Source organism: Chionomys nivalis, chromosome 11, assembly GCF_950005125.1.
Source record: "Chionomys nivalis chromosome 11, mChiNiv1.1, whole genome shotgun sequence".
NCBI classification, from domain to species: domain Eukaryota; kingdom Metazoa; phylum Chordata; class Mammalia; order Rodentia; family Cricetidae; genus Chionomys; species Chionomys nivalis.
The window spans coordinates 2,921,424-2,931,872 of NC_080096.1; the positions used below are offsets into that span (position 1 = coordinate 2,921,424).

A 10,449-nucleotide genomic window follows, 5' to 3' on the forward strand; every position below is an offset into this window, starting at 1 on the left:
GGGGACTGAATGAAAAGGGCAGGAGACTGAGGGCTGGACATGGCTGGAGGGTTCCATACCCAACAATTTTTGCCCAGCAGGAAGCAAGGAGCAAGCTGCTGTCAGCATGGGAACGAACCGGTCAGTTCTTAATCCCAGCACTAATGAATCATAAGTTTGGTCCAAATCAAATCTCCAGCCCTCCGTCTCTGTCCCAAAGCCAACATGTTCCGCCAACGGGCAAGAGATGCAATTAGATTAGACTAGAAATGAGCCTCCCGCAGAGGCTTTCATGGAGCCCGTGTGGCAAGCATAGCCTTCTAGTGGGCAGAACACGGAGCCTGGCACATCCTCAGAGCACACTGCCGTGGTCTGCCAATGTGTCTCATTCCATTAAGGCTGTGGACATCCCTCTTGAATGTGCCAGCTCAGCTAGTGTTGGGGAACAATGGAGTCCCTGGCTGCCTAGCAAAACTTGTCATGACCCAGGGTAGGGTGGGCACCACATCTTGTCATAGCTTTGAGAGTTCCTTAAAGGTGGGCATGATGGCTAATATCGGCAATCAAGCAGTCAGGAGTCTGAGGCAGGGGAATCACTGAGAGTTTGAAGACAGCCTGGGTACAGAGTTAGATCTTGTATCAATTAAAAAATAATAAAGCACGAAAAATGGGTTAAACTATGATTCATTGGCATGGAGATGCTGAGCCTACCCACTCAGCCTCCACTTCTGGAAGAGCTGGGGGCCCATAGGCCGCTTGTCTCCTGCTCCTGGGGCAACTCTGTCATATGATGGCCATTAAAAAAGCCACTTTTTCCGTACAGAAGGGCATTTACTCCCCACAGCAAGCCCATCCACAAAGAGGGAAACTGAGGCTGAGGAAAAGCAGACGACTTGACCATGGTGCTCTAGGTTGTCAGTGGTAAGGTCAGTCACCTGAGGTTGTCTAGTGCCAGGATGTCATACTGCCTACCCTTCCGATGTCTCTGCTTTGCAAACCCCTTGCAGGATCTGAGACCACGCCCTTCTCTATACCATGTGCCTCCGTTCATTCCAGGCCAGCCCCAAGCTGTAGTCTGGCTGAGGGTAGGATGGAGCTACAGGAGGACCAGTCCCAAGGGCTCAAGGGCCTGAGCTCTGCAGCCTTCTTGCATGGAGCAGCAGCATGAACATTTCCAGGAATATGGAGTTTGGGTGGCAGGATTGTGATTTTATTTGTTCCTCGGTTCCAGAAAACCCTCTTGTCTTTCCCCTGGCATTCTCTCTTACAGTTTTGATTAGATGTCTTGGTACACTGATCTTGGGTGGGGTGTAAGATGTAGCTGCCCCAGGAGACACTTGAGAGTGACTCCATCTATGTGAGAACACCTTTTTTCCAGACCATTACTGCCCCTCCCTGTGCATCATGGGAGCCTCTGGATTGGGTAGAACTAGGTATTGCATCTCCTTACAAAACAGACGAACTCTGTCGCCGTGCCTGCCTTGCTTCACCTCCGGTGACTTTCTGTAGACCAGAACCAGGCGAGATGTGCAAAGAGCCTCATTAGTCTCTGATAAATGCCTAAAGATCCCATCGCCCTGTGCCGGGCAAGCTATTCATCACTCACTGGGATGAAAGCCTTCGGATTCTAAGCATTCCCTCATTCTTATAATTAACGCCTGGGCACGAGCAGCAAGCAGAGACCTGCCAGAGATGTCTCTCAGATTTACACAGGCACTTGTTGTCCGTTAAATAAACAGCAATTAATAGAAAGAAACATTTAATTCAGGTTTAATAGTCTATTTGTCACTTGTAGTACCTTAAGACTTTTAGATGGCTTTTATTGGTGATGTAGCCATTTCTTTCTAAGAATCTGTTTTGTCTATTTTGTCTGTGTGTCTGTGCGTCTGTGTGCGTCTGTGTGTGTCTGTGTGTCTGTGTGGGTCTACGTGCATGGGTGTGTATATAGCGCACAATTGGACATGAGACAACCTTCCAGTCAGTTCTTTATTTCCACAATGTGTTCTGGGGATTGAACTCAGGTCCTCGGGCTTTTGAGGTAAGCTCTTTTACCCTCTGAGTCATCTTGCTGACCCCAGTGTAGCAGATTCTTACCCCACTCCTCACAGGAATGGGTATCTGTAAGTGGCACCTGTCTCTTCCCTGCAGACAGACTCCTGGTGAAACCCAGAGTTCATGACAAGCAAGCGCCTGCTTCCCTCCTTCAGACCAACCTTGCCACAGACCACCTCACAGTGGGCGCAGTTAGCTCTGGATAGAACCAGATGAAGCTGGCTTCCTGTACTCCAAGGAGTAAAGGAAGCTCAGAGGCTCACCTGCCGCTTGTTCGAGGCTCATTTCTTGCCATCTCCCCACTTCCCCGACAAAGATGGTTGGCTGAACTTCAGAAAACCCCATTAGACCTAGTTCAGTTCGCCCTACGTGCCAAAGCCGCTTCCTTCTGAACAGCACCTCGAAAACCATAATGACTCTTGCATCTGGAGTAACAAGAGATAAATCATTATTAATATTCTCAGGAACAGATTGAAGCACATAGTTGATGAAAAACTGGAACATGCCTTAGCCCTCCCCCAGAACAAAATAAAACACACCTCAGGGGCTGGGAAGGTGGTTCAGTGGGTAAACTGCTTCCAGGCCCCTAACACACATCTGAAAAGCCAGGCACAGCCCACCAGACTGCCCAGCCAGTCTGTGAGCACCAGGTTCATTGAAAGACCTTGTCTCGAGGTGGATGGAGATTGAGAAAAACACCAGAGTCAATCCCTGACATCTACATACATGTGACAGGCTGGTACATATACACACATACACACACACACACACACACACTATATTCATAGAATATAAAGCTCTTGTAACTCAAAGTAATACTTCTTTAGAAGTAGCACAGAGAACCTTCTAGAAGCTGTGCTTTCTGATAACCCACACAAAGAAAACATGGGGACACAGGTGCCCTTTCAGGCTGTGCTGACTGTGACTGCTTCGAAGCTGTGGCACCAGGGACCAGGCTGCCCTGTGGTCTTGGTTTTCAAAGGCAGAGGCTGAGCGTCGAGCCCATGAGCCTAGGATACCCATTGCCCAATCTCCTTCTAAGCAGCAGGGGGCAGAATCTAACCCAGAATTTATCCGTGAGATTGTTTTGCAGCTCCCATCTTCCTGTCTCTCTCCCTGTCTGTTTGCTCTGCCGCTCCCAGCTTCCCTGTTTCTCTTCCTGTTTCTGTGGGGTCCAGTCCCACCTCCTGCTAGGTGGTGGCCTTCTGCCTGGCCTGTGTTCCTGGTCCTTCTCCAGCTCAGGACCAAGAGGCTCTTGCACTGAGCCCCTGCAGCTGGAGATCCCATTCTTCACCATAGGCCAGAGCAGCAGGACTAAGTGCTCAGGCAGGCCGGCAGGGAGGCGGCAGCCCCCCATCTCTCCGTCCTCCCTAGCCTGAGACTGGGATGGTGTCCCTCCTTTGCTTGGACCCTCTTCTGCTCTCTGAAAGGAACCATCACTGAGGTTACAATGGCAAGCTCAATGTCGGGGCTATCAGAGGCCCAGTCTCTCTCCTCTACCTGCTAACAGCTGCTCATGGTCCTGGAATAGATTCTTCCTGTGTGACTCCACAAGATCGCTTCACAGGGACAGCCCCTGTGACAAGCCATCCTGGGAGTGGGTTTTAGGTCAAGAAAGATCCATGTTTGTGACCCAGAATGGGGCATTGAGCCTTGTCTGTACCACAATTAATAAAAAAAAAAAAAACCCAGAGACAGATATTGGGGTTCAAGCTGAAGATCAGAAAAGCAAAGCAGCCAAGCCACTAGAGAGTTCTTACCTCTTCCAAAGCTCGAACAAAGGGGCGATCCTGTCCTCAGCATGACTGCAGACTGCAAGGCTCTCCACCAAACTCCAGACAACACTGAGATTCTGTCTCCTCCTGCCTTATATTCCTCTCTCCACCCAGCCATATCACTCCTGTCTCCAACTCCCTACTGCTGAGATTAAAGACATATAACTCCAGAGTGCTGGGATTAAAGGTGTGTCCCACCACTGCCTGGCCTCTAGTGACTTAGCTCTGCACTCTTATCTTCAGACAAGCTTTATTTGATAAAACACAAACAAAATATCATTACACATGCCTGCCTCTTAGCTTCCTTCGGTGTTGGGTACCAGTCCACAGAGACACAGAGCAGGAATCTAAGGGAGCCTAAAGTGACCCCCACTGGAGACCTGTATGCAGGGAAGGTCCTGTTGCCAGGGACGCGTCATGAATGCCTGGCTGAAAATCCCAGGGAAAAAAGACAGAAATTGAGGGCATGTCTAAATAGAGGAGAGAGGTCAGCCGAGATAAGCAATCTGAGATCTGTGTACCACTATGAATTTGAGAGGGAGAAGAAGGAGCCAGCATGGAAAAGCAAAGGATAAAGGTCCCACTTGGGAGTGTCCAGAAGAAGGCTGGCAGGGAGGGGACAGGGCCATTTCTCCAGCCTTGCTTTGTCTAAGTTCAGGATCAGGGACCAGAACCCCACCTCAACAAGAGCCTTTCTCATGAAAGTGGGGCAGCCTTGTGACTTACACATCTGACCTTAGATGGAAACCAGGTTCTAACAGGAACCAGTCACCAGAAGCCAGGTCTGTTTGTGCAAGCTCCGACTGGCAAGGGGAAGCCCAGACTAGGCTGCCTAGAAAGACCCTGCCCCAATAAACAAACAATCAACAATGTGAATAGGGACAGATAACTAAGTCACCCATATTACACTGACCTAGGCCTGCCAAGTGTTAGATCACCAAGGCCAACATTTAGTGAGCCCATTAAAAAAAATACATGTATTTGAAACCCTGTCTCGAAAAACCAAAAAAAAAAAAAAAAAAAACCATGTATTTGTAGAAAGCTAGAACTAATAACCTTTCTGTCTATCTCTCTCTGTCTGTCTCTGTCTCTTTGTGTGTAAGTGTGCGTGTGTGCGTGCGTGCGTGTGTGTGTGTGTGTATGTATGTTATTGTTGCCCATGTGTTCCTGTGGGTATGTGCTTGTGTGTGGAGGCCAGAGGTCAGTGTTGGGGGTCCTCCTCCATCAATTTCTACCATATTTTTTGAGAGAGTCCCTCACTGACCCCAAAGCTCACCAATTCTGCTAGACTGGCTGGCTAGCGAGACCAGGGGTCCTCCTGTCTCTGTCTCACAGCACAGGGGTTGTAGACACACGCTGTTATGCCTAGCTTTTATGTGGGTCCTGTAGATCCAAGCTCAGGTCTTCATGGTGCACAACAGGTACTTTGCCCACTGAGCCTCCTCCCTGGCCCCTTAACTCCTCTTACGTGTGTCGTTCAGTGGCATTAATTATGTCAGACTATCCCCACTAAAACTCCCTCTGAACATCAGCATCCCTAATATCTGTACAGTTGCACACTCTAGCCACGCCCACCACGTGCTCGTTCAATGCACGCCCTGGCTCACTCGTGTTAGTGGTTTCACACAATATTATTTTTTTAACTTCAGAAATGTTCAGATGGAAACAGGCACATAAGATGACTCGTTCTCTCTACGTTAAATTGTGTCTTTGTTTGGAACCTTTTATTCCTTGATACCTGAATATGGGGTTGGGTACATATCTGGAGGAGGACCTGTCGATCTGACCCCATGTCCCCTTCCTTTATGCAAGATCGCCTGAGGTCCACAGTAGGTGGACAGCCCCACAGAGGCCTAGTGGGTCTTCAGCTTAGGCCTCACAGAATCTCCAAACAGGAGTCTTTTGGAGATGGCAGGCAAGTTGGAGGAGTATTCATGGAGCCTCTGTTCACTCTGGGTCATAGGGAAGGGAGGGGAGGAGCAGTGCCTTTAATTCTCTTCACCGCCTCACTGGAGAGACAAGTCGAGACTCTGGGCACAAACATGGGTCATGAACTGAGCAGAGGCAGCCCTGCCAGCCCTGCCCACATCTCCAAGGCAAAGCCCATAGGAAACTTCAGTGTTCAAAGTCCACCGTCATTGAGATGGGAGGAAGGATGCCACGCTGGAGCCTTCTAGGAGAGCTGGGTCCGATCACCACCCTGACTGCAACTCTGGGGACTATTAAAAACCAGCTCACAGACCCTGGCCGGACAGCTAGCTTCCAGGTCTCCAGAGGAGGCTCGGGGCATATGTTTCCAGAAGATTCTAAACACACTGTGATGGATCTTCTAGTCTGGCCATTTGCTTGGCCTGGTAACTGTGGGACAACGCCAGCATTCAAGTTGTGTCCTTCTGCCAGCTTCATCTAAGGACCACTGGGATGCTTGCTTTTTGACTTGTGTCGTCTACAGGTGTGGAGGGACTTTCCTCTCTGCCTGAGGGTCTCGGTGGCCTGTAATTGGGGGGGGGGGAGGGGCTTCAGTGAGAGCACTGAGTGGAGTAGAGGCCCACACACATCACCGCATAACTCAGCACCAAATGGGATCGCCCATGCCTGGCACGTGCTGCACCCTCATGCCCAGACGCATGCTCATCCCTGGATTCTCTCTCGCTAGAAGGCTGTGTTTTCATGTACCATCTGGGTATCCTTTCCTGACCAGCCTGCTGGAGAATGTTGCGGCCACTGGCCTTCCCGGATTCCCTGTCTTTCCCTCTTGGAGAGACTCAGGCTGGCTTTGCTGAAAGAGCCTTACATCTTTCCTGAAACTTGGTCCTAGTATGCCTCCAGCTACAGTGGATGGAAACAGAACCTGTAGGTTCCTTCCTGCATCGCAGGTGTAGCAAGCAAAGCTCTTCCCACTATGGGTTAAAGAGGGAACGAGGAAGACTGCGGTGAACATACTAGCCAATGACATGCATGGTTGGGATGCTGCTGTGTTCCATATGAGTGAAAGGACCTGTCAGAGGTGAGGGGACACCTCCATGTCACCACCCTTGACAGCTGGAGCACTCCTGAGCTCAGCCCAGACCACAGACTAAAGAAGAATTTATGGCTTTAACACCGGAAAGGATTTCAGAACTGATGTCTTAAGCAGAGTTGGGAGTTTTGTTAGAGATGTTTTAATATAAGCCTAAGACTGAGGGTCAGCAGTAAAAAGAGGTGCTCAGAAGAAGTTAAGACACCCACAGGAGCATGGGTGTGGGCTTCCCAAAGAACGAGTCGTACTTCAGCGAGGGTTGACTGTAGATGGGTGGTCAGGAGCTCTTTGGAATTCTGTCTCTCAGTGTTTTTTTCAGACCCCACCCATTCTCTGCCTCTGTTTCTTTCTTTGGTTGTGAGGTAACAGATTGGCTCCAGAGGAAATGGGAAAGGCCTTAACAGCTGTAATTTGCTGGTGAGGGCCTTCACTCAGATGTCTGGGGGCAGGGCTCTTTTTCCTGCTCCTGCCGCCAGATTTCCTGTATCTTTCTGTCCTGCCTCAGGCCCAGCCCTTCCTAGGAGGCCCTGAACACGGGACTGAAGCTCTTCCTCTTGATCCCACCAGTCCTTGGTAACCAGAGTGGATGTGGGGGGCTTTGTATGGGCAGGAAGCCTTCTTGTGCCCCAGGGCATGGTGCCATTTAATCTCTTCTCTCCTTCCTCCACAGGATTCCGTTGGTGAACTTGTACAAACAAAACAACAAAACAAAAAAATTATAAAACCTAAAACTAAACTATCTAAGGGGAGGGTCCCGCACCTGCCACTTCTGTTTGCCAGTGGGAAACTCGGCAGAGCAGGACACCCAAGGCCAAATCTATTTTTGTAATATTGCTCGTGCCTAGGGGCGCTCCCTTCTCCCAGAGTTTTCTTCAGAGAGCAGAAAGAAACGCAAGAAGTGACTAGAGACAGCAGAGAAAGCCAAGCAGAAGGTCAGGAGACAGCTCCCAACGCCTGGGACTCGCGCCACGATTCTGAACCTGTGCCAATAATACCACTATGTGCCATGAAATGAGCCGGAAGCTCGGCCGGAGCCGAGCCCAGCGAACCATGCGGAGAAATCTTACAGAGGACAGGGGTGGGGGATCTCTTCCGGTAGAGTCACTATTTCTGGTTAATATACATATATAAATATATAAATACCAACACACAGACACACACACTTTTTTTGTACTGTAGCAATTTTTGAAGATCTTCAATGTTCCTTTTTAAAAAAACAAAACAAAACAAAGAATTGTGTTATAGTTACAAAACTTGATTTATTTACCATGCTTAATATGAACAGAATAAACTCGTGTTTTGTACTTGGGCAACTCACATCACATGCTGCACACACACACACGCACCTGCACACACAAACACACAAGCATTTATACGTGTATATTGGAGAAGCGGTTCTGCAGGTGGCCCGGTATTCCATCACCATTCATCCAGGGGGGACAGCCTCAACTCAGATGAGGAGGCCCGCACATGACATCCTTCATCTGCCAGATACTCGCCAAACGGCACTCGGTGTGTGGCTTCTCACCTTGGGCCAGAATTAAGAATGCTGTGGTTTTCTCTCTGTGTTCACCCACATGATCCGTGCTCTGTTTCTTCCTTTAACTGTCTGAAGATGCTAACAGCCACACGCGTTCATGTAGCCGACTGCCAGCGAGTGAGCCTGAGCACCAGGTTGGGTGGGTGGTGGATTCTCAAACATTTGTGTTATACAAGCATAGACTGAATTAAAGAGATTTTTCAGTTCTATAATTAAAGGAATATATCCATACACGGTGTGTGCTTATATCAGGGCAGGACTCGGGAGCCCAGGAGGGATCAGAACTCCATGATCCTGTGTGTGCCTAGCCCAGGTGATCCCTGTAGTACGGGCTGTCTCCTTCCATCGGTGCTGTGGTTTCCCTCAGGCCAAGGTGTGACGAGGAATGTAGGGGAAACTGAGGACCTAGTGACATGTTTTCTCATGACGATGTTACTTTGGGGCTTCTGTCGGACCCCAGCCTCATAGTGTATCCCCAGTATATGCCCTGATTTGGAATAACTCTCATCCCTGTGGCAGGCGTCTCTTCACAGCCCATCTCAGCTAATCTCCCTGTCCCCTAGGCTCCCTATCAGTAGCATCTGCTGGGAGGAGCCTGTGGATCTGTTCTACACTCCTTGTGCGTATGCGTGTCTTCCCTGTATTATGTGTATCATGTGTGTGCAGTGGTCATGGATGCCTGAGAGGCGGCCAGACCCCCTGGTACTGGAGTTCAGGTGGCTGTGAGCTTCCCTGAGGGTGCTGGGAACCAAGCCTGCTTCTCTGGAGGAACAGAGAACCCATGCCCTGAACCGCTGAACCATCTCACAACCCCACTGTGATACCCTTAGCAGAGATTCAGCCAGGTGTCGGATCTTCTCCCGGGTATGTGTTCCCTCTGCACGACTCAGGTAGGACCCCAGGTCACCAGCGGGAGAACGAGGGGAAGAATGGAGAAGTCTGCAGACGGCTGAAAGGTTGGAGGCCAGACAGACAGCCTCTCTTGCCCTCACTTATGTCTAAGTGGCCAGTTTTGTTCCTTCCCAGGGACTCTGCACTCTGGGGACAACCTAACATGACATGTGTTTTTCAAAGTTAGCTTTCGTATCCCTCTGGACACTTGAGAGCAAAGCCTGATGATGAAGGGAGATGGTGTGTTTACAATTCGGACACGTTGAGATCTGTATCCAGGACTTCGCTCAAAAGCTTGGAAGATGCTTCTTTTGGATTTTGGTTTTGTTTTGCCCCCACCCCGTCCCCAAACAAGACAGTGTTTGGTGCTGTAGCATGGCCGGGTTACAGCTCCAGGTCCCCAGGATTCTCCTCCATGCCTCTGAGATGAGCATCTTTCTCTGCACCTCCCGTTGTCCCAATGCTCTCTCTTTAGAGGTGGGCTCTGCGGTTTCCTTGGTCCCGGGTGAGCAAGGTAAGATGAGAGATAGCATTACCATTTGGCAGTAGGGCCTGGTGGTCAAGTGTGAGAACCCTTCTGTCCTTCACCTCAGGAACCGCGTCTGCTAGCAGATACTGCCCTCCAAGGATGGGTCTGGCTGCTTGCTTCAGCTGCTGACCTTTACCAAGGTACGCAAGGAGGGTAACATTGGTGGTGACGTCCCTAAAGGTTGTACCCCTTTGGCTTCCAAGTCAGCACGCCCTTTGCCAATTGTTAGTGTCCACTTGTCCCCCACTACAGCTTTTGGTCTTGAAAGCCACCTCACTGCAAGGTCAGCTGAGCCCGTCTCTAGGCTTAGCCACTTCTACTCTCCACACGGTCGGTCTCCATCCGCTGCAGTTCCAAGAGGCAAGTGGTTACTTTTGGTTTTAAATAGTGGGTGTGACAGATGAGATTTCTCAGCACAGCCAAGGAAGCCTCCAGACCTTCCTGAGACAGACCTAGGCGTGTGATACCACTCCATCCCAAAGGCTGCTTCCCACACGTGGTGAGAGCATGTGGACCCCCAAGGCAGGTGGGGCGGCCTCTCTGCAGAAAAAGTAGAGGTCCTTTGCGTGGGTTTCTGGTCCTCTCTTCCCATTTTTAGTCTGGGTAGTCTTCAGTCACCTCTGACTCCTCGGTCATTCCTTACCAACTCTGCACTTGGTCTTAG

General features: G+C 50.0%; 1 protein-coding gene across 1 annotated transcript in view; it reads left to right on the top strand.

Annotated features, from left to right (window-relative positions):
* The window catches only part of Ajap1 (adherens junctions associated protein 1), a 110,586-nt gene extending 102,046 nt beyond the window's left edge, over window positions 1-8,540 (top strand). Inside the window, exon 6 of the mRNA XM_057784565.1 lies at window positions 7,496-8,540. The gene's annotated coding sequence lies outside the window, so the exon portion shown is untranslated. The remainder of the gene's footprint in view (window positions 1-7,495) is intronic.
* Window positions 8,541-10,449: the final 1,909 nt, after the last annotated feature.